Consider the following 6,000-nt stretch of genomic DNA (forward strand, 5'->3'; position numbering starts at 1 on the left):
CAACTTAATGAATAATGATTCACAGAGGCCCAATTAGTCCAAAATATCCTAATGGCCGGCCATATTGGTTAGGGTAGTGAACTTGGACTTATTTAAAAGTTTGCCACTCAAATGAATAAAGGTATAAATATGACTTTATAGCCAAAATTCATTAAGGGTTTGTTTTGGAGAAAATTGGTGAGAACTTGTCTCTCCATTTCTCTCTAAAGAGGCCGGCCACCTTGGGGGGTGCATCTTGCAATCCCACTACTCCAAGGTCACTCATTTCTTCTCCAATCTCTCCTTGGTGAAGAGACTTAGAGGTTCTCAATTTTGGGAACTTGGAGAAACCTATTCATCCATCCAAATCCATAGATTTTAGATGCAAGGAATGAAGGCCCTCTCTTTGGGTGATTAGCCTTTGCTTATGCAAAGAGGAATCTACAAAGGTACAATTTCAACTCACTTTGTTTTGAGTTGAGTTTTGGTTCACCAATCTACTAGGCTTTGAATTTCATGGTTAATGTTTTGTTTTTAAGTGCATGCTAGCATGATTCCGCATTTAATTGTTAATTGCATGCTTATTGATGTTGCTTAAATGAACATGTTTTCACAAAATATTCCTTCAAGTGGTATCAGAGCCTAGGTCTAGTAGTTGGTGAATCCTTTTGTGTTTTGTAGTTCATAGTTTGTGATTTAAAAGTTGTAATTGTTACAAGCTTTATTCTTGTTTCTTTGAATGTAAATTTTGTTGGAAAATTTGCCATCTCAAATGTTGTAGATGTAGTTCATATGAGCATGAATATTGGAGCTAAAATTTGGTGCCATGACTTTGGGAAAATTCGGCCAAATCCAAAGGGTGGATTTTTGGGTTCTTGTTTGACTTGTTAAAAGTGTTTTCAAGTGACTTTTGGAACCCCTATGTACCCTAGTTTGGTTAGATGTTATTTCCCTAAAGTTTGAATGGTTTTGGAATGTTTTTGGGTGGAAAAAGTTCATGGAAAAATTTTGGGTTTTTCATGAATGTTCTTCATTGTTCTTGAGATTTTTGCCAAGAACAAAAAAGTTTGTGTTTTGATTCAAAGTTTTGATTTATTTCATAAAGTTTATGTTTTATGTTTTTCAAATGTTTTAATGCATTAGACATTTATTTGAAAGGTGATGGAAATGGTGATGGAAATGGTGATGGGTGTGTAAGGATTAATTTCCTTTCACACACACCACTTGCACCACTTGTTGCTTTATGTCAAAACTCACAAATCAACACACACATCACTCTATCCTCTTCCAAAACCGGCCATCCCCTAGTGGGGGTACTTTTGGGGCCTTTTATGCAATTACATAAAGTTTTGATACTTTTGTGTATTTGCACTTTGGCCCAAAAGTTTACGTTTTTACGTTTAGGTCCAAAAACCCTAAAGGACAAATTGTTTTGCTCCTTTAATGAAGTTTTTACATTGATTAAATTTTGGGTTCTATTGTAATTACATGAAGTAGTGGACTTTTGTTTCTTTACAAAGTGACCCCAAAAGTTTTGCAATATAGCCCAAAAGTTGAGGTTAATTGCTTTATGGCCCAAATTAGGTAGAGAACAAAATTGTTTTGTCTCTTTAAATGAGAATTGGATTTTCATTTTGTTTAGCTCCATTTAAATCAATTGTATGGATACAAAAACCAAATGAAAATGTTGCATTCAATTTAATTAGTTAATGTGTTAATTAATTAAAGGGTGATTATGAACCTAAGCCTAATATAATTGAGCTATGTGAAAGGCCGTTTCAAATTTGTTTGAACCATGGGAATGTGTAGATTAGATTTTGGTTGTAATTTGATTTGATCAAATGTTGTAAAAGGGCTTAAGCTCTTCTTTACTTTAAAGTAATTTGTTATATGCAAATGTTGTAATGAGCATAAGCTCACCTTTACTTTGAAGTACTTCTTTCTTGCTTTATATGATATGCATGAAAATGAAGTAGTTGGGTCCAACGCCCCTAAGACAACACGCCTTAATGTGATTAAACGCGTAACTAAAATCAATCACTATTCCTAGACCGAGATTCAACACAAGGCTCGTGTTGAATCTAAACAAAGGTTCATAATCATCCTAAGGCCCTAAGGCAACTATATAGTCCATCAAATGAATGCAAAGGTTATGTTAGTAGTATCATATACTCTTGCTTTAAAAACCGTTTTATAAGCATAGTGGGAGTATTATATACAACTAAAAACAATCATATGGACCAATAGTCGTAATATGACCAAAATAGTTTTAATAGAGATTAAAATGTATGATTATATGTGATGAGACCTAAAACCCTCAACCAAACCATTATTAAGTTGATAAGCGTGAGAGTGCTTAGAACACTCTTTCGTAGGCCTTCCACCGTGGTGGGATCCAACCGTTTATGACTTGTACACCGGCTTCACCCTATCATGGGGGAGTACAAAGTGCATGCTTATACTCAGGAGGAATCCATAAACATATGATGAGGTGAGTGTAGGCAACGAGGATGGCCGACATCGTATCATCGTGAGGCTATTCTTGAACCCCTTTACGAACTAAGCATGGTGGGAATGACTTAACTAAGTGCAATGAAGCCAACATCATATCATTGTGAGGTGACATTCTCTAGAGGCCAAATAAGATGGGTACTTGCATTAGTTGCAAATGAGTAAGCGTACTCTCTCATTATTATTAATGCTAGCCAACATCATATCATTGTGAGGTGGGCTTGGTAATAGTAAGCCTCCCATAACCTACTAAGAGTTTCCTCCAAAACTCTCGAATTCCAATGAGGGATATGGAATTTGCCAAAAATAGTGGGTGGTGCTATTTGATTTAAAGACCCGAATCAAATGGCTTAAAATCAATCAATTTATATTCGTTATGTATTTGTTTACCAATATATTTGCAAACGCTATCCAACACTTGACAAAGAAAAGCCGAATGCTTTAGTTTCCGGACTTGGTAACACAATCCCAAAGATTGTCTTAAATGGATTGTATATGTACCTAAGTAGTCTCATCCTCAAAATCGTTCTATTGGTAATGTATCATTGAAAGAACATGTTAGATAAGTCTATCATGAAGAGGACAACACAAACAACCAATGCTTAATCCTTTGTTAAATGAACAAAGGAACTTACGAAGATTAGCATAATGACAAGGACACTTTTAGTGTTATTAGTTCTTCACTTACAAATCGTTGTATGAAGAAATAATAGTTGCTTTGAACAACCCTTAGTCAATGCAAACACTAGTGCTTGTTTCTTTGGTAAATGAACAAAGAACTTGAGAAGAAAGCACAAAGGCATGGACACTTAATGTGCCATGATTCTTCACTTACAATTTGTTGTATGAAGAAATAAGAGTTGCCTTGTACAACTCTTGAAGGTTTGTAATTATGTTTAGAACATAATGGTTGGTTGACAAAAATAGTCCATTAACATGGACTTAAGATGATTTTGAATCATTGAATGTTGAAGTGATAAACCACTTAACGAGACGGAAACTAGGCAAGGACTTCACCTTTATGTCCCTATACTTATGGTTCACTAAGTTTATTGTAAACTATGTAGTGAACAATAACCACATGCTCTCCAAAATGTTTGATGTGTATAACACAATTGAAATAAGTTTCAAGAGAGATAGTGGGAGTTTAGGGACCATGACTATTGTAGTCAAAGGAGAAGTCAAATGAAGAAGATAAAATTAACTCCAAGGGAACAAACTTTCTTTATGAAAGGATGGACATTGGAAGGGGTATTTGCAAGAAATGTCTTGCAAGTGTCAAGAACACACATTTCGAAGGTGTTGTAAAATGTTCTTGAATAGTTCAAAACAGTTGGTTCTTCTACTTGAATGCTTGATTCCGTATTAGTAACTATATTTTACAATCGTTGTAAAAGTGTGACTAATAAGAAGTAGAAGATATATGAGAGAAGGAAAAGGTGCTTCACATTCGGAACGTGAATCAAATATAGATCTCTGCGAAAGCAGATGGTACTTACTTCCTCATATGAACTACCAAAGAAATTGGAAAAACATAGATTGTCTTTATATTCCAATTTTAAGGAACTAAATTCCGTCACTATGTGAAATGGATAAATATTTTGTTTGACAAAACATTGTTCTTTATTAATCAATGATTGGATTATGGTAATCTAATTAATTGTCTCTATAAGTAGAGATGATATGGTAGTGTTAACTGTTTAGAATATAATGATGCTTAAAACCCAAAAGGTTGCAAGATAGTGACTAATCCCAACTAAAGTTGTGATACCTCTAAAAACATAAATTACGAGTTGGTCATAGATGGACGCTTTGGATCGTTAGATCCGGATCCAATACCTTCTTGTTAAAATTGTATAGAGGCGAAATGTTTGAATCTTTATTCTTTTGGAAAGAAGAAAGAATCACAAAGTTGTTGAGGTTAATTCACTTAGATGTTAGTGGCACTTGTCCACAACATAATACTACTCATGTTGGATGACATTCACCGAAGATCACTCTCGGTTGAACTATAGTTTATTTTGAATAAACACAAGTCCGAATACTTTGCAAAATGTTTCAAAGAATTCAAGTAATGTAAGTTGATGAGTAAGACGTCTAAAGTATTTACCTCCTTAGATTTGATCCAAGATAAGGTAACACTTTAGAACAGTTTCCTTGAAAGATATCAAGGAAATAAGCATCATAAGATAATGTATTTCTCCATTAGGAGAAGAACGAACTCGAATAAGATTTAGTTCGTTAGATGTTATCTATTACCCATATATAGGATATATGCTTCTAAAACAATATGATTGTCAATGAGAAGATCTTCCAATATTTTCATGACTCCATAAGATGTAGTTAGAAAGAAAGACAAATCTTAAAACATGTTAAGATTTGGGGTTGTGTGCTAATAAACAATATTTGTTTGATAACAATCTTGTGGGATATCCTTAAATTAACTTTTGGATATCGCTTCTATAAACCAACTAACAAATGTTGTTTTGTTGAGTAGTTCATTGTAATCCTACAATGTGATTTGCCTAAAAGCAAATGAACTAGAGATAGAACTCAAAGAATGGGTTCTTTGAGAGACAAGAAAGTAATCAACAAATATAACAACCTAGTTCCTATACCTCAAGCTCCAAGGTAGTCGATAATGATTTATAAACCGTCTCAGTTGAATGGTTTTGAACTTTATGACTATGTCATAGAGTTGCACCTCTTAATTCGAAAGAACTAAGAATGAAAATTCTTATGACTACATTCAGTGTATATATATGATATATACTCAAGAAAATGGTAAAGTACCATTTGACTCGAAATAATGAAACCTTAATAGCTAATTGGTAGCTTAAGGTGACTACAATCAAAGAGAATGGTTGACTTTGAAGGAACCATTTTTGACGTAGTCTTAGTTTCAATTAATTCGAAGATTGCTAGCTACAACTAAATGGTGATTCAATGTTTGGACATAATATAGGTTTCCGAAACCATTATTAAGATAGTCTTGATAATATATGTCTAAAACTATGAATCACAAGACATGTAAGTTGTAGAGATCCATCCATCATGGATCTTGGCAAGCTAGTGGGAGCTATAAGCGTCTTATGAGAGAAAGGTCAAATCGTTTGATTTCTCATAAAGATGTAAATGAATCTTTTGTTTACTAGGTTTACAAAAGATTAGTAGGAGTTAACCATATTCCTAAATTTGTATATATATATATGTGATATATATGAATATATATGTGATATATATGATATATTAATTTTGGAAATGAAAAGAATACTTCTTCGTTAAAGTTATGACTTTAAACGTTCTATAAAGATAGAATGTATATGGGAGACATAGTCTATATACATGGGATGGAAATCTATAATGATATATTTCATGATATAATTGGATTATATCAATCCCTGATAATAGACAATGGATGCAAGGAAGTTTCTCATATGATGATAAACTTCAATTAGAAGGACAACTCTAGTGAGACTAAGAAGTTGCTCTTCTCAAAGAGAACGTACT

Source organism: Malus domestica, chromosome 13 (assembly GCF_042453785.1).
Source record: "Malus domestica chromosome 13, GDT2T_hap1".
Classification (NCBI taxonomy): Eukaryota; Viridiplantae; Streptophyta; class Magnoliopsida; order Rosales; family Rosaceae; genus Malus; species Malus domestica.